The sequence below is a fragment of the Anomaloglossus baeobatrachus genome, chromosome 1 (genome assembly GCF_048569485.1).
Source record: "Anomaloglossus baeobatrachus isolate aAnoBae1 chromosome 1, aAnoBae1.hap1, whole genome shotgun sequence".
NCBI classification, from domain to species: domain Eukaryota; kingdom Metazoa; phylum Chordata; class Amphibia; order Anura; family Aromobatidae; genus Anomaloglossus; species Anomaloglossus baeobatrachus.
The window spans coordinates 972,605,123-972,629,172 of record NC_134353.1 but is presented as its reverse complement, the minus strand read 5'-3'; the positions used below and the strand labels follow the sequence as shown (position 1 = coordinate 972,629,172).

The 24,050-nt window shown below is 51.8% G+C and overlaps 1 protein-coding gene across 1 annotated transcript in view; it reads left to right on the top strand.

Moving 5' to 3' along the window:
- Window positions 1-24,050, top strand: part of LOC142302968 (uncharacterized) — a 324,150-nt gene that overhangs the window by 28,355 nt on the left and 271,745 nt on the right. The gene's annotated exons all lie outside the window — the stretch shown is intronic.

Genomic DNA, 24,050 nt, shown 5'->3' with positions numbered 1-24,050 from the left:
TGTCGCTCTGTCTGTGGCTCCGGTGTGTCTGTGTTGCTCTGTCTGTGACTCCGGTGTGTCTGGGTCACTCTGTCTGTGGCTCTGGTGTGTCTGTGTCACTCTGTCTGTGGCTCTGGTGTGTCTGGGTCACTCTGTCTGTGGCTCCGGTGTGTCTGTCTTGCTCTGTCTTTGGCTCCGGTGTGTCTGTGTCGCTCTGTCTGTGGCATCGGTGTTTCTGTGTCGCTCTGTCTGTGGCTCTGGTGTATCTGTGTCGCTTTGTCTGTGCCTCCGGTGTGTCTGTGTCGCTCTGTCTGTGTCTCCGGTGTGTCTGTGTCGCTCTGTCTGTGGCTCCGGTGTGTCTGTGTTGCTCTGTCTGTGGCTCCGGTGTGTCTGTGTTGCTCTATCTGTGACTCCGGTGTGTCTGTGTCGCTATGTCTGTGGCTCCGGTGTGTCAGTGTCGCTCTGTCTGTGGCTCCGGTGTGTCTGTGTTGCTCTGTCTGTGACTCCGGTGTGTCTGGGTCACTCTGTCTGTGTCTCTGGTGTGTCTGTGTCGCTCTGTCTGTGGCTCCGGTGTGTCTGTGTTGCTCTGTCTGTGGCTCCGGTGTGTCTGTGTTGCTCTATCTGTGTCTCTGGTGTGTCTGTGTCGCTATGTCTGTGGCTCCGGTGTGTCAGTGTCGCTCTGTCTGTGGCTCCGGTGTGTCTGTGTTGCTCTGTCTGTGACTCCGGTGTGTCTGGGTCACTCTGTCTGTGGCTCTGGTGTGTCTGTGTCACTCTGTCTGTGGCTCTGGTGTGTCTGGGTCACTCTGTCTGTGGCTCCGGTGTGTCTGTCTTGCTCTGTCTTTGGCTCCAGTGTGTCTGTGTCGCTCTGTCTGTGGCATCGGTGTTTCTGTGTCGCTCTGTCTGTGACTCTGGTGTGTGTGTCGCTATGTCTGTGGCTCCGGTGTGTCAGTGTCGCTCTGTCTGTGGCTCCGGTGTGTCTGTGTTGCTCTGTCTGTGGCTCCGGTGTGTCTGGGTCACTCTGTCTGTGGCTCTGGTGTGTCTGTGTCGCTCTGTCTGTGGCTCCGGTGGGTCTGTCTCGCTCTGTCTTTGGCTCTTGTGTGTCTGTCTTGCTCTCTCTGTGGCTCCTGTGTGTATGTGTCGCTCTGTCTGTGGCTTCGGTGTGTCTGTGTCGCTCTGTCTGTGGCTTCGGTGTGTCTGTGTCTGTCTGCCTGTGGCTCTGGTGTGTCTCGGTCACTCTGTTTATGGCTCTGGTGTGTCTGGGTCACTCTGTGTGTGGCTCTGGTGTATCTGTGTCGCTTTGTCTGTGGCTCCGGTGTGTCTGTGTTGCTTTGTCTATGGCTCTGGTTTGTCTGTGTCGCTCTGTCTGTGGTTCCAGTGTGTCTGGGTCGCTCTGTCTGTGGCTCCAGTGTGTCTGTGTGGCTCTGTCTGTGGCACTGGTGTGCCTGTGTTGCTTTGTTTATGGCTCCGGTGTGTCTGTGTAGCTTTGTCTGTGTCTCCGGTGTGTCTGGGTCGCTCTGTCTGTGGCTCCGGTGTGTCTGTGTCACTCTGTCTGTGGCTCCGGTGTGTCTGTGTCGCTCTCTCTGTGACTCTGGTGTGTCTGTGTCCCTTTTTCTATGGCTCCAGTGTGTCTGCGTCTCTCTGTCTGTGGCTCCGGTGTGTCTGTGTGACTCTGTCTGTGGCTCCGGTGTGTCTGGGTCACTCTGCCTGTGGCTCCGGTGTATCTGTGTCACCAAGTTTGTGGCACCGGTGTGCCTGTGTTGCTTTGTCTATGGCTCCGGTGTGTCTGTGTTGCTTTGTCTGTGGCTCCGTTGTGTCTGTGTCGCTCTGTCTGTGGCACCGGTGTGTCTGTGTCGCTCTCTCTGTGACTCTGGTGTGTCTGTGTTGCTCTGTCTGTGGCTCCGGTGTTTCTGTGTTGCTCTGTCTGTGGCTCCGGTGTATCTATGTCGCTCTCTCTGTGACTCTGGTGTGTCTGTGTCCCTTTTTCTATGGCTCTGCTGTGTCTGTGTCTTTCTGTCTGTGGCTCCGCTGTGTCTGTGTGACTCTGTCTGTGGCTCCGGTGTGTCTGGGTCACTCTGCCTGTGGCTCCGGTGTATCTGTGTCACACAGTTTGTGGCACCGGTGTGCCTGTGTTGCTTTGTCTATGACTCCGGTGTGTCTGTGTTTCTTTGTCTGTGGCTCCGTTGTGTCTGTGTCGCTCTGTCTGTGGCACCGGTGTGCCTGTGTCGCTCTGTCTGTGGCACCGGTGTGCCTGTGTTGCTTTGTTTATGGCTCCGGTGTGTCTGTGTCGCTCTGTCTGTGGTTCCGGTGTGTCTGGGTCGCTCTGTCTGTGGCTCCGGTGTGTCTGTGTCGCTCTCTCTGTGACTCCGGTGTGTCTGTGTCCCTTTGTCTATGGCTCCGGTGTGTCTGTGTCTCTCTGTCTGTGGCTCCGGTGTGTGTGTGTCTTTCTGTCTGTGGCTCCGGTGTGTGTGTGTCTTTCTGTCTGTGGCTCAAATGTGTCTGGGTCACTCTGCCTGTGGCTCCGGTGTGTCTGTGTCTCTCTGTCTGTGGCTCCGGTGTGTCTGTGTCTCTCTGTCTATGGCTCCGGTGTGTCTGTGTCTCTCTATCTATGGCTCCGGTGTGTCTGTGTCGCTCTCTCTGTGGCTCCGGTGTTTCTGTGTCGCTCTCTCTGTGGCTCCGGTGTGTCTGTGTTGCTCTGTCTGTGGCTCTGGTGTGTCTGTGTCGCTCTGTCTGTGGCTCCGGTGTGTCTGTGTCTCTCTGTCTGTGGCTCTGGTGTGTCTGTGTCTCTCTGTCTGTGGCTCCGGTGTGTCTGTGTCTCTCTGTCTGTGGCTCCGGTGTGTCTGTGTCTCTCTGTCTATGGCTCCGGTGTGTCTGTGTCTCTCTATCTATGGCTCCGGTGTGTCTGTGTCGCTCTCTCTGTGGCTCCGGTGTTTCTGTGTCGCTCTCTCTGTGGCTCCGGTGTGTCTGTGTTGCTCTGTCTGTGGCTCTGGTGTGTCTGTGTCGCTCTGTCTGTGGCTCCGGTGTGTCTGTGTCTCTCTGTCTGTGGCTCTGGTGTGTCTGTGTCTCTCTGTCTGTGGCTCCGGTGTGTCTGTGTCTCTCTGTCTGTGGCTCCGGTGTGTCTGTGTCTCTCTGTCTATGGCTCCGGTGTGTCTGTGTCTCTCTATCTATGGCTCCGGTGTGTCTGTGTCGCTCTCTCTGTGGCTCCGGTGTTTCTGTGTCGCTCTCTCTGTGGCTCCGGTGTTTCTGTGTTGCTCTGTCTGTGGCTCCGGTGTGTCTGTGTCGCTCTGTCTGTGACTCCGCTGTGTCTGTGTTTCTCTGTCTGTAGCTCTGATGTGTCTGTGTCGCTCTGTCTGTGGCTCCGGTGTGTCTGTGTCTCTCTGTCTGTGGCTCCGGTGTGTCTGTGTCTCTCTGTCTTTGGCTCCGGTGTGTCTGTGTCACTCTGTCTGTGGCTCCGGTGTGTCTGGGTCACTCTGTCTGTGGCTCCGGTGTGTGTGTGTCTTTCTGTCTGTGGCTCCGGTGTGTCTGGGTCATTCTGTCTGTGGCTCCGGTGTGTCTGGGTCACTCTGTCTGTGGCTCCGGTGTGTCTGTGTCTCTCTGTCTGTGGCTCCGGTGTGTCTGTGTCGCTCTGTCTGTGGCTCCGGTGTGTCTGTGTCTCTCTATCTATGGCTCCGGTGTGTCTGTGTCGCTCTCTCTGTGGCTCCGGTGTTTCTGTGTAGCTCTCTCTGTGGCTCCGGTGTTTATGTGTTGCTCTGTCTGTGGCTCCGGTGTTTATGTGTTGCTCTGTCTGTGGCTCCGGTGTGTCTGTGTCGCTCTGTTTGTGACTCCGCTGTGTCTGTGTTTCTCTGTCTGTGGCTCTGATGTGTCTGTGGCTCTCTGTCTGTGGCTCCGGTGTGTCTGTGTCACTCTGTCTGTGGCTCCGGTGTGTCTGGGTCACTCTGCCTGTGGCTCCGGTGTATCTGTGCACCCAGTTTGTGGCTCCGGCATCTTCAGTCTCAGGCAGATCTCCTTTAAGGAATCAAATTTATTTTTATGCAAATCTAATACATTATTGGGATTTACTAGAGAATCCTTCATCAGGCTGCAATCCATCATAACCACCGCCATATCCTGACACAATACCGCAAAATCAGACTTTTTTCCATCTGGTCAAATTATATAGCACATCTCATCTCACACGCTCAATTAAGCTGCAGTATTCATCTCGGGTACGGTGAGGGTTAATCACCGGTGATTCCACATTTACACTTTACATACAATTTAGGTGCCTTCCCACTGGGGACTGAACTAGGGTAGATAGGGGGATGGCCATCGCGAAGCAGGGGACTTTCCCAGTCACTAGGACAGCCAACTGGGGGCGGGCACCACTTGGGGTAGAAGTAGGAGCAACCTTCACACATTCCTCAGTCAAGTCAAGACGGACTCCATTCCACTCAGCTCGGGTTCTTCACTCCTGGAGGGGCAACTCTTAGAAAGGATACTTTTAAAATACCAGTGGCTACCTCTGACTTAACTCTGACTGGTACCTCCAGAACATTCTAAAGAACTGTTTGATTGCCGGCGCCGCCGCCCCGTGCTTCGGCGCCGATGGCCATTACTCCCCTCAACCTCCTCCCCGGGGCCTGCTCCACCTGTGGGGAGAAGGTGGTTTGCTGCTAGTACGATCTGCCCCAGAGGACAGCGACAGCAGCGGCGGCTAATCCCTGGCCGCATACCACAGGTGGCATCAGGAAATCATCCCATCCATCCTCATCTCCCCTTTCCATGGACATCTCAGGATCACGAAACCGGGCTGGCCACCCGTGACATTCCCCTGACCCTTCAACAGCCCGGCAACGAGTAACCCCTCAGGCCCCGTGGAGTGCTCCACTTAGCGTCACGAACAGGATAACGTGCCCAGGCAAAATGGGTACTGTGCGCCTTACAGGACTGTGTTAAACATATTGCTTAAAAAAGACAGTCGCCATTGACTATTCCGCGTGGGAAAAGAAGGGGCGTGCCATCATGGGTGGGACCCGAAAAGAGTGCGAAAGCGTGGGTGGAGCCCAGGAAGAGCACAAAAGAGAGCCTTACTGCTGGAAATTAGCAGGAAGCCCTGCAAAGACATGTCCAGAGAGGAAGGAGACCAAGCTGTCCCTGTGGCCAAAGCTGCAGCATTAAACCCAGCTCCGGTGCTACCATTTACAATGCCATACATCCCGGGAGCAACGTGGCTACCCCAGTATTCCGGGGAGGCATATACCCTGGCTGACTTCAAGGAGAGACTGTACAGTTTATTCTGGGTGTACCCTATGACAGAGGACCAGAAAGCCAGCGTCTTTATTGGCCAACTGACCGGGGCAGCTTGGCGAGAAGTCAAGTCCTGGCCGGAGACCAATAAATAAATTGCAAAGGACATTTTGACTAAACTCAAGGAAACCTTTAATACCCGTACAGCAGTCGAGATAAAGATGCAATTTTATGGATGTAAGCAAAAGGTAAAGGATAGTATATAGGACTATGCTTTAAATGTGCAGGAGGCCATGAGAGCTGTTCGGCAAGTGGAACCGGAGGGGGTAACGGATGAGAACCGTCTGCTGACTGACCAGTTTATCGAGGGGCTTCTGTCCAATGCCCACTGGACCCAGCTGCGCATTGTGTCCATTCAAAACCCTGACCTTAGCTTTGTGGAATTTAAAGACTGGGCCGGATCACTGCAGTGCTCTGCTTCAGCAACCGGGGTTGGTGCCAGCTACACAAGTGCTGGTAGGAGCCAAGGAACAAACCGTGGGTGAGAATTCTATCAATGAACTTCGGTTCCAGATCCTGGAATTGATCAAAGGTGTGACTATTCTGACCAAAGCGGTGCAATCTAAGCAAGGGACTTAGCAACCTGTATTCATTGAACTGGCTTCCAGTGCTGATGACCTCCCCTGGCGATGATGTGGAAGAAACCCCCTGCCACAAGTCTCTGACCGGTACAAAAAGAGAAATAAGACCTAGCGTCACCTAGGGTAGGTGCTCTGGAGTAATGAAGACAATACTGAAAAAAGAGAACTCCGGCACACTTATAACTTTCCCAAAGAAAAAGGTTCACATTGATTCATGTATTTATCTGACCGGTACAATGCTGACAGGCAGCCGATCTGACGGCGCTGCGACAAGGTTGGACACTTTGCCTTGGGATGTCCCTTGAGCGCTCAGAGCCAGGGGGCTGAGACCAGCCCTCTGGAACCACCAGCAGCCAAACAAGAGTAACTGTTTTCATATGCAAATGTGACGCCCTGGCTGCGCCAGGTGGTCACACAGAATAGGCTCCCGCACAACACCTTCACTCAAAGGGTTACACCAAGCCGACAAAACCCTAGTCATGCCCCTCAGGGTAGGACAGACACACCAGTGGGCGGGACCAGGTGGATGGAGAATGCCCACCTAAGGGTCTAGAGAACCTGGGGCGGGAAAAGAGTCAGTTGAAGTTGAAGTTTGAGTTTCAGTTTGGATTTGTGTTAAGTGTGAAGTTCAAGAGTCAGTGAAAGGTGGAGGTTGAAGTCTGGAGGAGTGAGAAAGGAGAGGAGAAAGTGAAGCGGAACACAGAAAGGAAAGGCGTCGGGGTTGGAGCCCCGGCGTGCTGGCTAGGTGGCAGACGGTGGTCCGTGTCTGTCAGGAGATGGGAAGACGGCTGCCGGAGTCCTGAGGTGGACCGGGGCAGGGTTGGAGCCCGCCGGTACCGACACCAGAGAACCGACCCGGAAACCGTGCACAGAGGGGGTACATGGACCCTGATGCAGAGACCGGAACCACCGGCTTTGTTAATTAACCATTGAGGACAGGATTACAGGTCCTGTCCCAACCAAAGTCCCAAAAGCAGACAACCACCCACCGCGGGGGATAGGGCATCCGCCAGGGCCCGTAGATCCCAAGGGTCAGCGTCAGCGGGCAAGGCTCCCAACAAAAGTACCGTGAGCGGACTCCTGTGTTCCACACCGGGAAGTCCACAATACCAGAAACACAGTGCAGAGGAAAGTGACACAGACCATCAGCCTGGGTGAGGGACCAGAATACACCCGGCCGTGGCAGCCGGCCACCAGCACCTTGGTTTACCATTGAACTTGTGTGATTCCTTCAATCGTGAGTAAACTAACACTTCCCGGTCTGACCGGGTGCGCCGGCCCCTGCCATCGCCATCCCCGGCACAGAAACACTGGGCCCCGGGGCATCCATCCCTACCCACAGAGGGGTTAATATCCAGCTGCCATCCCAACGCCCCCGGTTCCCCGCAACAGCAGCGGTGGTGCCACACTTTACCACACACCGTGGGTGGCGTCACAGAGTGTTTATGGCAAATCCTGTACAAATACGTCTCCTTTTATTTGAAGTGTCCATGCAAATCCTGTACAAATACGTCTCCTTTTATTTGAAATGTCCATGCGACACCCGGGTCCGGAAGAATCCCTCTAGCCACACTGCGGATCCAGATCCGAGCAGCCTGAATTTGTTTATTGCATACTAAAAAATTGTGGTGTACTAACTTTGTTTGGTCGCAAGGCGAAATTGACCCCAGAACAATGGGCAGAGGACCTATTTCTGTACTGGCTGGGGAAATGCAGAAAACCTACTTTGGCTTTGCCCTTCAGAATGTGTGATGCCCTGGACTAGCCAGCTAGTCACAACCACAACATCACACACACCCCCTCCCCTGGATAGTCTACATCAGTCAACAAAATCCTTGTTGCCTCTCTTCAGGGTCTGATGTCCACACCAGGTGGGGTGGAGCCAGGCGGTTGGCCCCGCCCATCGAGGAGTTCACAGGCCTGGAGGCGGGAAAAGTGACAGATGCAGTTTGGAGTTGAAAGTGAGAGGACAGAAACTGTTAGTGTCTGGGTCGGAGCCCAGGCACTGTCAACAAGGTCGGCAGACGGTGGTGGCCGTCTGCAGGAGGTGGTACAAGTCCGCGGAACCGTAGGACCGGGGACGGGCAGTGGCCCGCCGGTACCGAACCGGGGAGCAGAGTTGTACCAAGCACACAAAGGCAGGGCCATCGGACCCCGACTAGGCTGGGAGCCGCCGACAATGGTCAAATCCGAGAGTGACCGAAACCTCAGGGGTTCCCTAACACCCAAGACCCGACAGAAGGCAACCGTCCACACAGTGAGGATAGAAAGCCACCGCCATAGGCTAGAGATCCAAGGGCCAGCGCCTGCAGGTAAAACGGGCTCCTTCGGTACATATACGCCGGGGAGCGGACTACAATTGGGAAACCATCGGAGTCAATACATACACAACGGTGCAGGGAAAGACAGCCACCATCAACCTGTCCGGGGAGAGCAATGACACTGCAGCCGGCTGCGGGACCCGTCTATCCAGCCGTTTGGTTTACCAGAGACTCTGTGAATCTGTGTCTGAGTGAGTACAACAGTGCCATCTGGCACCGCGCCGCGCTGCCCCTGCAACCCTGCACCCCGGCCATCCAGCCTCCCCGTATCGCCATCGGGCCCCAGGATCACCAACCCCTACCCACGGAGGGGGAACCAACATCCTAGCTGCTCCCTGCCAACGCTCCCGGGATCCCCGTCACCAGCAGCGGTGGTGCCCAATATCACCACGACCTGTGGGTGGCGTCACGAAATATCTCCCCAAACAAACCACCCCTTTTCACTCGTGGGCGAGGAGCGCTGCTCGAGTCCCCGGGTCCGGCCCACCACTCGAGCCACCGAGCAGCAGCAGAAGCCCCAGACTCGAGCGTAGTGAGCGCGTCCCCTCCGCCCGCGACAAATGCCAATAAGAACAGCACAATGAAGGAGGAAATTGTCAGGGCATAATAGGCGCATCACTGGGGCTAACACAGGGACAAGCTTCTCCGTTCCTCAATGTTTAACCTATTGCACTTAGTGCAGAAGTGGATGAAGACCAGTTCCCTGGCACAGATGGTAGAAAAGTGGTGACAGACTTGTTTATCCACTCCCTGCCAAAGTTGGTACAATGCTGGGTTGCCCAGAGAAATCCCCAGAACACCAATGACCTGCTGAGTCTTGTGGAGAGATACCTGACTGTGGAGAACTCTCTGAACAGTCAACGTAGTGTGAGGTCCCATTACTGAGATATCCAAAGAAGGACTCCAAGTCCTTGCTTGGGAACTGCCCAAAGACCCAGGAGGGGTGAGAACCACTTCTGAGGAATTCCTCTGGTGCCATTGTTTATTGGCATTGTCATATCCAGGACATGGTGCTGCTCAGTGTCCAATGACCACAGAGCTAATGGACTGCTGCCTAGGCCGGAGCCTGTCTTCAATGTTATTTCTCATCCTGGTGAGTGGCCTCAGGCATGCCAGGTAACCCTGAACAGTGTCATCGTGACAGGACTCCTGGACTTAGATAAGGGTCACACTTACACATATGCCAGCTCCTAAGAAGGGGTTGGGGGTAAGGTGCATCCATGGTGATACTTAAGGGTGCTTTACACGCTGCGACATCGCTAACGATATATCGTCGGGGTCACGGTGTTTGTGACGTACATCCGGCGTCGTTAGCGACATCGCAGCGTGTGACAGCTAGGAGCGACGATCAACGATCGCAAAAACGGCAAAATAGTTGATTGTTGACACGTCGCTCCTAATCATAATGTCGCTGGTGTTTCATTCCGAAGGTTGTTCATCGTTCCTGCGGCAGCACACATCGCTGTGTGTGACACCGCAGGAACGACGAACATCTCCTTACCTGCCTCCACCGGCAATGAGGAAGGAAGGAGGTGGGCGGCATGTTCCGGCCACTCATCTCATCCCCTCCTCTTCTATTTGGCGGCCGTTTAGTGACGCCGCTGTGACGTCGCTGTGACGCCGAACGCACCTCCCCCTTGAAGGAGGGATTATTCGGCAGTCACAGCGACGTCGCTGAACAGGTATCATAGTATCATAGTATCATAGTATCATAGTTTTTAAGGTTGAAGGGAGACTCTAAGTCCATCTAGTTCAACCCGTAGCCTAACATGTTGATCCAGAGGAAGGCAAAAAAACCCCCAATGTGGCAAACAAGTTCCAATGGGGAAAAAATTTCCTTCCTGACTCCACATCCGGCAATCAGACTAGTTCCCAGGTATGTGCGTGTGACGCTGCCGTAGCGATATTGTTCGCTACGGCTGCGATCACCACATGTCGCACGAACAACGGGGGCGGGTACTATCGCTAGCGAGGTTGCAGCGTGTAAAGCCCCCTTTAGAATTATCCACAACAGTAAGACCTATCCCTTGGCCAAGTTTGAGATTCGCACAGAGGTACCGTGTCCATATCTGCAACCACCAATATGTCACTCCTATGCGGGAAGCCTGTTATATGTAGCACCGCAATATAGTATGTCTTTGCCATAAATAAATCTGTCAGTAATACGGGCTGGGTTCCTCTTATACTCGCACCCTTATATTTTGCTGAGGTCTCCATTGCTGTATGTGACTCAGATCAGATTGGGGAGTATATATGACTGTGCTGCCAGAGCCGAGTGGCTGAGTGAGTCCAGTAACAGGTCATGTGATGGCCGGTAATGGTCAGGGGTACGGGAGGAGACCCAGGTATGACCTTATGTGGAGCACATTTTTCACATTATGTCTATGGCCATTCATTCTGGCATAGAGGGTCTGTGCAGTGCGGCCACATATCGTAGCCCCCGACTACAATGTATAACACAGATGAGGAAATCACAATGACAAGCTCATTTCTGTTCAGTTCTTGTGACTTCGCCGGGCATATGGGATGTAACCGCAGCCACGCCATGGTTAGAATTTCACTTCTTGACCCTGCGCCTTGCAACCTTTTTGGCTTAATTACTACTTGTATTAATTTTATTATTACTATTTACCATGACAAATTTGGTTTCCATGGAAAATATTCTATTTTTCACTTATATATATATATATATATTTCATTTTTGCACGTATTGATTTTTATACGAAGACAATCTTGGTTTTAAATAATAACTTTTAGTCTAAATGAAATCTGGAAATCTCTAATGATTTTATCTTTTCTTCTGCTCCTCGCTGGGTTCTCAGCAGGTTTTAGGGTGTGTATGTGGCGCCCCTGAGGCTTCCGTCGCCACAGGAACATTGCACCCCATCCAGCGGTGTGATGTCCCATCCTGGGTAAGGAAAGGAGTGAACGCCGGTCCACAGGCAAATCTGCACTACACCCATTGTTAGGTACACACAGGGACCGTGGCAGCAACCCTCCCATGCTGCATGCTGGGAGGGGCCGTAAGACCCATCCCTGCTCCCATAGGGTGGTAGCTTAGCAACTGGGTGGGTGGGAGGAGCCAGCTGAGTGTAGAGTAGACAAGGAAGGTCAAGTTTAGTCAGTTGAAGTTAGAGAGAGAGACGAAGTGGAAGTGGAAGGAGAAGGAAGGAGTTCTGTGGGAGGCAGAGGAGAAGGAGAGGCAGTAGGAAAGAGCTCTAGTCAGTCAGGAGCAAGAGAAGAAAGTGACGCTTCCTGGTGAAGACCCTGGGACCCAGAAGGTCCAGGTGACACCAAGTAGAGAAAAGAAGAGATTCCAGGGCCACAGATAGCTTTCAGGCTCGTGGCCTGTTCCACAGGAACATCGTTGGAGGGATCAAGCTGCACACAGGGGACGGTCCCTAGAAACCGGAGGAGGAAAAGTCATCTCCAAAAGTAAAAACCGAGGCCCAGGGAAAGCTGCAAGCTCCCCGGGCCACAGCCCACAGCAGAACCTCTAGAAAGGGAATAAATTACCGACAGGCAAGCCTCTGGCCCGGAGGCTGTAGTGGAGGCCGAGCCAGGTTCAGCCAACAAGGGCAAGGCTTAGGGAGTCAGCTGAAGAAAGGAACACATAGAGGGGTGCACCGGCTTTCATTCCAGGATCTACCCAGGATCGGCGGAGGTCCCTGACAGTGGATTCCAGCAGCCCAAAGGCACCAGTGTGCTGCAGCCCAGGAACTGTGAGTAAACATCTTGAAATTGCACCCCCTGGTGTTGTCTCCGTTATTCCGCCTGCACTATTCCATCACTACCTAGACTCTTATGAGCACCAACTGTTGCCCCGGGGCACCGCTCCACCTGTGGGGAGCAGGACCATCCAAGCTGCCATTACATCAGCCCCGGAGGCCCCATACAGCAGCGGCGGCATAATAGCCGCAAACCACAGGTGGCGTCACGAATAATACAAACTTTAATCACCCCCAAGTCACCAGCCATATTAATGGACCCCACCAGGGTACGGAGTCGGGCCCAGCCACCACTGACGTCCCCCGGACTAGTCCGGCCCGGCATCGGGTTTCCCATAGCCCTGGGGTGGGCCAGTCATGTACCTCCATTATCTCCAGCCCTTAACAAAGCTCCTCAGTCTATATAACAATTCATGTATCATGCCCCAAATGTTTTTCTTTATTTGCACCTGATGAAGGCCCTTTGAGGGCAGAAACGCGTTGTATGACCTTTAGTACCAATTAAATAAACAAAATGTACCTGTACGGATTCCATGGTGGTCCCTGGAGCGCGGCATTTATTACACCTCTATGACCCCTTGGTAGCAGTCCCAATGGAGGACCTCATCCGCAGCTCGCGGGTCAGCAGCACACCGGACTGGGATCGTATTGTTCATCTTTGTCCCTATTTGCACCTACTATTTGGTGAGGACAATCTGACTATTGTTCTCCTTCTCATGAACTATTGATACACTCTGAGCAGCGCCGCGGCGTCTCCTGTTCCCAATTCTCCTCTCTAGGGGGAAAATCCGGTCTATGATAAGAATGCTTGGCCATCTAATGGACACTGGATACACTGAGGTACAACCTATCGGGCTGGAAATTTTTGTTGGTCGTGGACCACGGCCCGGTAAACTGGATGTGAAAAAGATGGAATAATGCCGGGTAACCGGATGATTCTTGGATTTACAATATTATATATACCAGGTAGGTTTCATGGCAACGCATGAGCACACTGGTGGCAGAAGGTGCCAAACCCCCAACTTTTGGCAGAGGGAGAGTATGTAAAAAAGCAGGTGGTATGTGTCATCGAGATGGCTATCCTCGCTAATGTATGTCCCGGGGGTGACGGTTCCAGCAACAATAGGTTGCAGTGTTTTGTTTTTATTTTTCTTTTAGGACCAGATTCTGGACTTGGGTATTAGGGGTGACTAAAAAAATTTGGGTGGGAATTGTCACTCCTGTACCTCCAGTCTGAGCTTTACAGGTCCTATGTAAGGTATCCAAGCTATCTCAGCTGTATCTGATGTAGTGGAGATGGGGCCGAGCTCTAATAGTGGACAGACTGAGCCGGAAGCCATAACCGTGCCTATGTGTCCCCTCAACTGCTGCTAGAAAGCTTCAACGCCTACAATGCCCTATACATAATATACAATATATAAGGATGTATGAGACCCTGTATACCTGCAGTGCAGCCTTCTATAAGTATACACGCCCCATAATGAGTCCATACATAATACACAATACATCATGATATAGGGACCTGGTATACCAGTAGTGCGGCCTTCTATAAATATACACGCCCTATAATGAGCCCATACATAATACATGATATTGAATATGTAAAGCTGAGTGTATGTATGTATGTATGTACAGTATGTGTGTATGTGTGTGTGTCTGCTAAAGGAATCCGCAATGTCACATTTACAATCACAAAATTTTGCACAGACACCTCATGTGACTCAGGGAACGTCATAGACTATGTGTTGAGTGGAAATTTTAACCCCGTGCTTTACAGTTCTTCGACAAAAAACCTGCCACCATTAAAGTCAATGGAGCTGGGAGCCACAGTGCAGCCAGAACTTCAGAAGAATGTGCAGCCACACCCTTAAATGGAATGTTGGTGTGTAACACTGCAGCCAGGGAAAGAGACAGACACAGACACTGAGACAGCGAAAGAGACAGACAGACAGGGAAAGAGACAGACAGACAGGGAAAGAGACAGACAGACAGGGAAAGAGACAGATAGGGAAAGAGACAGACAGACATAGAGACGGGAAAAGAGACAGACACGGGCAAAGAAACAGACAGGGAAAGAGACAGGGAGAGAGACAGACACGGGGAAAGAGACAGACAGACACAGAGACGGGGAAAGAGACAGACACGGGGAAAGAGACAGACACAGACAGGGAAAGAGACAGACAGACAGGGAAAGAGGCAGAGAAAGAGACACAGACACAGACAGACAGGGAAAGAGACAGAGAAAGAAAAATAGACAGACAGAGACAGACACAAACAGACAAAGAAAGTGACAGACAGGGAAAGAGACAGAATGAGACAGACAGAGATAGACAGACAAAGAAACAGTGAAATATTCAGGCAGACAGGGAAAGAGACAGACAGGGAAAGAGACAGACAGGTAAAGAGACAGACACAGAGAAAGGGACAGACAGGTAAAGGGACAGACAGGGAAAGGGACAGACGGGGAAAGAGACAGACAGACAGGGAAAGGGACAGACAGACAGGGAAAGGGATAGACAGACAGGGAAAGGGACAGACAGAGATAGACAGACAGGGAAAGAGATAGACAGGGAAAGATACAGACACAGAGAAAGAGACAGACATGGAAAGAGACAGACAGAGATAGACAGGGAAAGAGACAGACAGACAGGGAAAGAGATAAAGAGAGTCAGACAAAGAGGCAGAAAGAGACAGACAGGGAAATATACAGGCATACAGGCAGAGACAGACAGACAGAGAAACAGACAGACACAGATAGACACAGACATAGAGACAGACACAAACAAGGAGACAGACAAGGAAAGACAGGGAAATAGACAGACACATGTGACGCCCTGGCCTATCAGGTCATCACAGGGTATTGTGCAATCTGCCCCTCTGCATGATATCCACCTCCTCCTTGGTTACGGGTCCCTGACCTTTGGTGTTGCTAAGAACAAGCTAATCAAAATCCTAGGAACACTCTGCACCACACCCACCAGACACACCAGTGGAAAGCCTGAAATGAATAGGGTTGGCCACTTGAGGGGTTGGTTTAGGGGAGGTTAGGAGTGTCAGGAGACAGTCAGTTAAGCAGTGACTCTCGAGAGGAGAGGTCAGGTGCTGGGCTCCTTGAGACTACTAGGTGGCAGATGTTGGTCTGGGCCTGGTAGGAGCTGGACCCCAGTCGCAGGGTATCATGACAAGGGGCACGGACTGTCGAGGAGGACAGCCGGTGGCCTTGTGCCATCACCGGGCAGGGGCCCGGGCACGACGGGGTACGTGGACCCTAGGCCAGGAAGTAGCTTCAGGCGTCCTGGTAATTTACCCGACGAGGACGGAGCCTTCAAGATCCATTCTCCACCCGTTCCAAAATCGGGGTACTAGCGCAATGAGGGGGATAGGACTTTCCCACTGCATTGTCCAGAAAATCCCAAGCGTGAACCCTGGGAGCAAGCTCACCCAGTGAGCCACACTGGTGAGCGGGGCCTGTTTAGTTTCATGCTAAAAGGGACCAACTACAGAAAAGAGGTGCCAAGGTTAAGGTCATAGGCTAACAAGCAACACCAACGGGCACGGTATCCAGGCATGCTCCCTCCCTGCTACAGTGGCATCAAGAAGTCTGGTTTACCATGGTTGTCAGCGTCAGCGTTATTGGACTGAGTGAGTACGCATTTATCCCTTACCGGCCCGATGGCACCTTCCCGACACCATCACCGAGTCCTGGGGCACCCCCTCTACCCGTGGAGGGGTTAAACACCTGACTGCCCACTCCATCGCCACCGGGTACTCCCAGCTGCAGCGGTGGTACTTCACCCTTAGCACACACCACGGGTGGTGTCACGAACTTTAACTAAACAGCCCCATGTAACTATCACCCCTTTTATTTGAGTGGCCGCGCGACCCCGACCCCCCGGGTCCGGAGACCCCTCGAGCCACCGCGGATCCGGATTTGAGCAGTCCGGCTGCTGACGTGGGGACGGCACACACAGACAGACAAAGAGAGAGCGACAGACAAAGAGAGAGACAGACAGAGACAGACAGAGAGTTAGAGAGGGAGACAGACAGAGACTGGGAGAGAGACAGACAGAGTTAGAGAGGGAGACAGACAGAGACAGACAGAGAGTTAGAGAGGGAGACAGACAGAGACAGACAGAGACAGACAGAGAGTTAGAGAGGGAGACAGACAGAGACAGACAGAGACAGACAGAGAGTTAGAGAGGGAGACAGACAGAGACTGGGAGAGAGACAGACAGAGAGTTAGAGAGGGAGACAGACAGAGACAGACACAGAGTTAGAGAGGGAGACAGACAGAGACAGACAGAGAGTTAGAGAGGGAGACAGACAGAGACTGGGAGAGCGACAGAGAGACAGTTACTATCCCAGGCAACACTAGGTACTACAGCTAGTATCAGGATATAGATGAACCCCTGAACCTAGATTAAAGCCTTCTATAAGTATACATGCCCTATAATGAGCTCATACATGATATAGGAGACCCCATATACCTGGAGTTCAGCCTTCTTTAAGTATGCACATCCTGTGTCCATACATAATACATGGAATATCAGGATATCTGAGACCTAGTATAAGTATTCACACCCTGTAATGAGGGTGTGAATACTTATACTATATCATATCAGGATATAGCAGACCTCATGGGCATAGTTGTTCAGTAGTGATGAGCGAGCATGCTTGTCACTACTCGGTACTCGCACGAGTATCGCTGTACTCGGGCTGCTCGGCGGGGACCGAGTAATCTCGCGATACTCGTGCTTTACTCGTGGTCTTCATTTCTGCATGTTGGCGCTCTTTTGAGAGCCAGCCCTCATGCAGGGATTGGCTGGCAGACCACTGCAATGCCACAGCCCTGTTAGTTGTGGAATTGCAGTGATTGGCCGGCCTGCACAGCGTCACCGAGCCTTTATATCGGCCGGCGCGCTGTGCTCTGCTCACAGCTATCCAGACAGTCAGTGTAGGGAGAGTGTCGCTGATTCAGGGAAAGCTTTGCGGCCCTTTATAGCTTTTTCAGTTGCAGGGCTGCAAACAGTGTGACCAAAAGTCCTTCTCAGGACTATTCTAGTTGTATACAGGCAGGCAGGGTATAGCCAGGTCGGAGTACAGTAGCAGAGTCCTTCTCAGGACTATTGTTGCTATATACAGGCAGGGTATAGCCAGGTCTGAATACAGGCTAGTGACCAAAAGAGTCCTTGTCAGGACTATTGTAGCAGTATACAGGCAGGCAGGCAGGCAGGGTAGTGGTGACCGTATACCAGCCTTCATCATATCTGGGGCTGGTGTACACAGTGTAAAACAGTCCAGATAGTGTCTGACTTGTCTGTACTGTAATTGTCGCTCCCCAAAAAAACCTGTTAGGTTATTATTGCGTCCGTGCTTGGTTTTTAAAACCGCACGTGTGTGCCTGTTGGTGGCAGCGTACAGGTGCACTGGTGTGCGTTTACCAAACTATTATATAACGCACAAGTGTAGTGTATAATACACGTCAGTCAGCAGTGGCTGATAGTGTCAGAGTTCTTAATTTTTGCTCCTAAAACCTGTGTTAGGTTATTATTGCGTCCGTGCTTGGTTTTTAAAACCGCACGTGTGTGCCTGTTGGTGGCAGCGTACAGGTGCACTGGTGTGCGTTTACCAAACTATTATATAACGCACAAGTGTAGTGTATAATACACGTCAGTCAGCAGTGGCTGATAGTGTCAGAGTTCTTAATTTTTGCTCCTAAAACCTGTGTTAGGTTATTATTGCGTCCGTGCTTGGTTTTTAAAACCGCACGTGTGTGCCTGTTGGTGGCAGCGTACAGGTGCACTGGTGTGCGTTTTTACCAAACTATTATATAACGCACAAGTGTAGTGTATAATACACGTCAGTCAGCAGTGGCTGATAGTGTCAGAGTTCTTAATTTTTGCTCCTAAAACCTGTGTTAGGTTATTATTGCGTCCGTGCTTGGTTTTTAAAACCGCACGTGTGTGCCTGTTGGTGGCAGCGTACAGGTGCACTGGTGTGCGTTTTTACCAAACTATTATATAACGCACAAGTGTAGTGTATAATACACGTCAGTCAGCAGTGGCTGATAGTGTCAGAGTTCTTAATTTTTGCTCCTAAAACCTGTGTTAGGTTCTTAGTGCGTCCGTGCTTGCATTTAAAAACCGCACGTGTGTGCCTGTTGGTGGCAGCGTACAGGTGCACTGGTGTGCAATTTCCAGAAACTTTGATATAACGCACAAGTAGTGAATATACACGTCAGCAGTGCACAGCATTGCAAAATGCGCAAGGGCATTGGCAAGGAACAAGGAAGTGGACGTGATGGTGGTGCAGGCAGAGGCCGAGGTCGTGGGCAAGCTCTAATTTCGCCACAACAAAGGGCCACATCTAGTCGCTCGCACGTCCTGTCCCAAATTCTTGGGGACCGCAGCAGTACACCGCTCTTGAACCAAGACCAGTGTCAACAGGTTGTTAGTTGGATAGCGGATAATGCTTCCAGTCAGATTGGCACCACCACAAACACTCTGTCTTCCACACGGTCAAGTGTCAGTAGCCGTGATACTGCACCGCACATTTCTGAACCTGATCCTCCTTCCTACCACCAGGCTGAGTACACGTCCTCCTCGGACATTAATGATCCCACACTTGGACACTCGGAAGAGCTGTTCACGTTTCCATTCACACATTCTGGCCTCTCGCCAGCTCATATTGAAGTGGGTCATGAGGAGATCGTCTGTACAGATGGCCAAATATTTGAGCAGCCACGTTCTCACGAAGTTGGCAACGTGTCTCAACAAGTGGTGGACGATGATGAGACACAATTGTCAGCAAGTCAGGAGGAGGAGCAGGGTGCGGAAGAGGAAGACGACGTGGTGGATGATCCAGTAACTGACCCAACCTGGCAGGAGGATATGGAGAGCGAGGACAGCAGTGCACAGGGGGAGGGAGGCGTAGCATCACAACAGGCAGTAAGAAGCAGGGTGGTGGCCCCAGGCAGAAGTCAGGCAACCGTTCCCCGGAACAACACGACGACACAAGGTGCCTGTACAAATGTTAGGTCTTCACGAGTCTGGCAGTTTTTTAAGTTGGATCCAGATGATTCAAAAAAGGCCATTTGCAACACCTGCCGTGCCAGCATCAGCAGGGGTACCAAAACTAGCAGCCTGACCACCACCAGCATGATCAGGCACATGTCAGCCAAGCACCCGACTTTGTGGGAAGTACAACAGAGTCGAGGAGCAGTGCTTGCTGATGTCACTGCTACGTCTTCGCTGGTTGTGCATGCGAGCCAATCCTCTGTCCATGCTGCCTGCGAACAAGCCTCCTCCACTCCTGCACCTGCAGTTGCCTACGCAGAAAGAACACCATCATCAAGCACGTCCTTGTCCCAGCGCAGCGTTCAGTTATCCATTCAGCAAACCTTTGAACGCAGGCGCAAATACACTGCCAACACCCCACATGCCACAGTTCTAAATGCTAACATTTCGCGACTGCTTGCGCTGGAAATGTTGCCTTTTAGGCTGGTGGAGACAGAAGCATTCCGTGACCTGATGGCGGCAGCTGTCCCACGTTACTCGGTCCCCAGCCGCCACTATTTGTCCCGGTGTGCCGTCCCCGCGTTGCATAACCACGTGTCACAAAACATCACACGTGCCCTGAACAACGCTGTTTCACCCAAGGTCCACCTAACCACAGACACGTGGACAAGTGCTTGTGGGCAAGGCCGCTACATCTCGTTGACGGCACACTGGGTTAATATTGTGGAAGCTGGGACCCAGTCTGAGCGAGGGACGGAACACGTCCTTCCCACACCAAGGTTTGCAGGCCCTACCTCAGTCAGTGTTTCACCCACACTCTACAGCTCCGGAATGTCATGCTCTTCAGCCTCCTCCTCCTCCTGCGCATCCTCATCCACTGTGCCCTCCACACCAGTCACAAGCTGGAAGCACTGCAGCACTGCCTCGGCGAAGCGGCAACAGGCTGTGCTGAAGCTAATCTGCATAGGTGACAAACCCCACAATGCAGAAGAGCTGTGGACAGCTCTGAAACAGCAGGCAGATCACTGGCTCACACCTCTGAACCTAAAGCCAGGAAAGGTCGTTTGTGACAATGGCCGGAACCTGGTGGCGGCTTTGAGGCGAGGCCAGCTGACACATGTTCCATGCGTGGCCCATGTGCTCAACCTCGTGGTTCAGCGGTTTATAAAGTCATACCCAGAGCTGTCTGATCTGCTGGTAAAAGTTCGCCGCCTGTCTGCACATTTTCGAAAGTCACCTACTGCTTCAGCCGGCCTTGCCGGCTTTCAGCGCCGTTTGCATCTTCCGGCTCACAGACTGGTGTGTGATGTCCCCACGCGTTGGAATTCAACTCTGCACATGTTGGTCAGGATATGTGAGCAGAAGAGGGCAGTTGTTGAGTACCTGCATCACCTAAGCCGTCGGGAAATGGGTCAAACTCCACACATAACACCTGAGGAGTGGAGATGGATGTCAGACCTATGTACCATCCTCCAAAACTTTGAGGACTCCACCAAGATGGTGAGTGGTGATGACGCCATTATTAGCGTCACCATACCGCTACTCTGCCTTCTAAAACGGTCCCTGCTGAAAAACAAACATGATGCATTGCAGGCGGAGCGCGATGAGTTGCAGCAAGAAACAGTAGTGGGTGTGGGTGATAACACACAGCCCAGCCTCGTCTCATCACAACGTGCAGTGGAGGACTATGACGAGGAGGAGGATGAAGACATGGAGCAACTCTCCGGCCAAATTGAGGATATGACATGCACACCAGTCATATCCTCGATTCAGCGTGGCTGGCCAGAGGACAGGGTAGATGAGGAGGAGGAGGAGGAGGAGGAGGAGGAGGAGGACAGCATGTTCAGTCATCTTGTTGGTCAGGCTACTGAAGTCCTGGCTGTTAAGAGTCTGGCGCACATGGCTGACTTTATGGTAAGCTGCCTGTCTCGTGACCCTCGCGTTAAGAACATCTTGGCCGACAATCATTACTGGTTGGTAACACTGTTAGACCCACGCTACAAGGAGAACTTTTTGTCTCTTATTCCCGTGGAGGAGAGGTCAACCAAAATGCAGCAGTTTCGGAAGGCCATACTCACGGAAGTAGGCAAAGCATTCCCCTCACAAAACGCTAGCGGCATAGGTCAGGAATCAGTGGACAACCGAGGCGTACAGCCGAGAGAGGCACAAGTCCAATCCGCCAGAGGTAGGGGAACAGTCTTTAAGATGTGGGACAGTTTTCTCAGCCCCTCACGTACCACAGCCCCTGAGGTGCGGGGTAGTGCCACAAGAAATCCTAAGTTTGCCCAGATGCTGAAGGAGTACCTTGCAGATCGAACAACTGTACTCCGACATTCCTCTGTGCCTTACAATTATTGGGTATCCAAGGTGGACACGTGGCATGAATTGGCTCTCTACGCCTTGGAAGTCCTGGCCTGCCCTGCTGCTAGCGTTTTGTCAGAGCGTGTTTTTAGTGCCGCAGGTGGAATCATTACAGATAAACGCACCCGCCTGTCAACTGAAAATGCTGACAGGCTGACTCTGATAAAGATGAACAAGGGTTGGATTGGGCCAGACTTCACCACACCACCAGCAAATGAGAGCGGAGTTTAAAGTTTGCCATGTACCTCCACTCACCCATGGGTACACTTCTCGACTTTGGATAATCGCTGGACTGCTCCTCCTTCTCCTCATGCGCCATCATGATGACCGTTACAATAGTTAGGTCTTTGTTTCAGGTATACCCCCAGTGGTAAATTTTTTCGCCCATTCTTTGCAGAATGGACATTACAACGACAGGAGACCCGCTCCTTTGCAATGGGAACAATGTTTTGAGGCCCTCATGCACGTCTCTACCCAGGGACAACGTGGAGCCTCCCAATTTTTGGCTGCCCTGCCTAAGGGCTATACTGAAATACACCCACTTCCTTACAATGGGCACTTCAGGTTTACAGGCCATCATGCACGTCTCTATCCAGGGACAATGTGGAGCCTCCCAATTTTTGGCTGCCCTGGCAAAGGGCTATACTGAAATAGACCCACTTCCTTAAAATGGACACTTAATGTTTTGAGGCCATCATGCACGTCTCTACCCAGGGACAATGTGGAGCCTCCCAATTTTTGGCTGCCCTGGCAAAGGGCTATACTGAAATAGACCCACTTCCTTACAATGGGCACTTCAGGTTTACAGGCCATCATGCACGTCTCTATCCAGGGACAATGTGGAGCCTCCCAATTTTTGGCTGCCCTGGCAAAGGGCTATACTGAAATAGACCCACTTCCTTAAAATGGACACTTAATGTTTTGAGGCCATCATGCACGTCTCTACCCAGGGACAATGTGGAGCCTCCCAATTTTTGGCTGCCCTGGCAAAGGGCTATACTGAAATAGACCCACTTCCTTACAATGGGCACTTCAGGTTTACAGGCCATCATGCACGTCTCTATCCAGGGACAATGTGGAGCCTCCCAATTTTTGGCTGCCCTGGCAAAGGGCTATACTGAAATAGACCCACTTCCTTACAATGGGCACTTCAGGTTTACAGGCCATCATGCACGTCTCTATCCAGGGACAATGTGGAGCCTCCCAATTTTTGGCTGCCCTGGCAAAGGGCTATACTGAAATAGACCCACTTCCTTACAATGGGCACTTCAGGTTTACAGGCCATCATGCACGTCTCTATCCAGGGACAATGTGGAGCCTCCCAATTTTTGGCTGCCCTGGCAAAGGGCTATACTGAAATAGACCCACTTCCTTACAATGGGCACTTCAGGTTTACAGGCCATCATGCACGTCTCTATCCAGGGACATTGGTGAACCTCACAATTTTGGACTGCCCTGGCAAAGGAAAATACTACAAAGACTCACTTCCTCAAAATGGGCACATTAGACTCAAGAGGCCTTCATGTACGTCTCTTCTCAGGGACATCGGAGTGCCACACAATGTTTTCACGTAAAATCTTTCATGTATTAATCTCAAAAAGTAACATACACCAGCTCTATCTCACTATTGGGTATGTGCCCTTAACATTTCTGCCATGAAAAATCATTTTGGGGTCATTTTGGAAGGTTTTCTGGTGAGTCCGTAAAAATGGCGTAAAACGCGGACAAAATTGTTCACAGCTGTGACTTTTGAGTGATAAATGCTTCAAGGGGTCTTCCCCATGCTGTTGCCATGTCATTTGAGCACTCTTCTGAGACTTTTGTGCCATTTTTAGGGTTTCTCCATGCTGCCGGGAGGTCATTTCACAAAAATACTCGGGTCTCCCATAGGATAACATTGGGCTCGTTGCTCGGGCCGAGTACACGAGTATCTTGGGAGGCTCGGCCCGAGCTTCGAGCACCCGAGCTTTTTAGTACTCGCTCATCACTATTGTTCAGTAGTACAATCATCGTCATCTACTGGGGGACATCTCTAGGGAATGTGAGGTAGAACATATCTGGTATTGAATCTCCTACCTGAATGGTGAGGGGCAGGGGTCTTCTCCCTGGTGTGGACAGACACCTCGCTCTTGGCCATCTTCTCGCCTCTGTGTATCTCACTGCTTCTGTACTCTTCAGTTCTGGTTCTCACTTCCTCAGATGTAGTTTCCTGCACCTTGCTTCGTGGGGTGACTGACCATTAGAAGAACAGATGAAGGTTCACAATCTGACTCCTCTCTGCCCAATGCTCCTTGGGTCTGTGTGATGGAGGATTGCCTGATGTCTTCATCTGTTACCATGAAGGCACCTCACACATTCTAAACTAGTGTCATGGAGAATGGAGATGAGGACACACTGTCAGGATACTGCTCTAATCATTTATCGTCAATGGATTGTGTGCTGTGTGGCCTAAGACCCTTCCTCAGATCCGGACACTACAAACACTCTATACGGTAGTACTATCATCCTAGAGATGTGCCACACTCCAATTCCTATATCAACGTATCATCTGTCTTTGGGACGTTACATCCATATAGTTTATGACTGAGCCCTAGCTCTCCCACACGGATGGACAAAATCATGAGAGATGAGAACCCTCCAATCCACAGGTCCATATTCAGACTAGGAGCAGCCCTACATCTGACCCTGATTTTACCCTGCCTGACCGCGGAGGTTCATAGTATCATAGTATCATAGTATCATAGTTTTTAAGGTTGAAGGGAGACTCTAAGTCCATCTAGT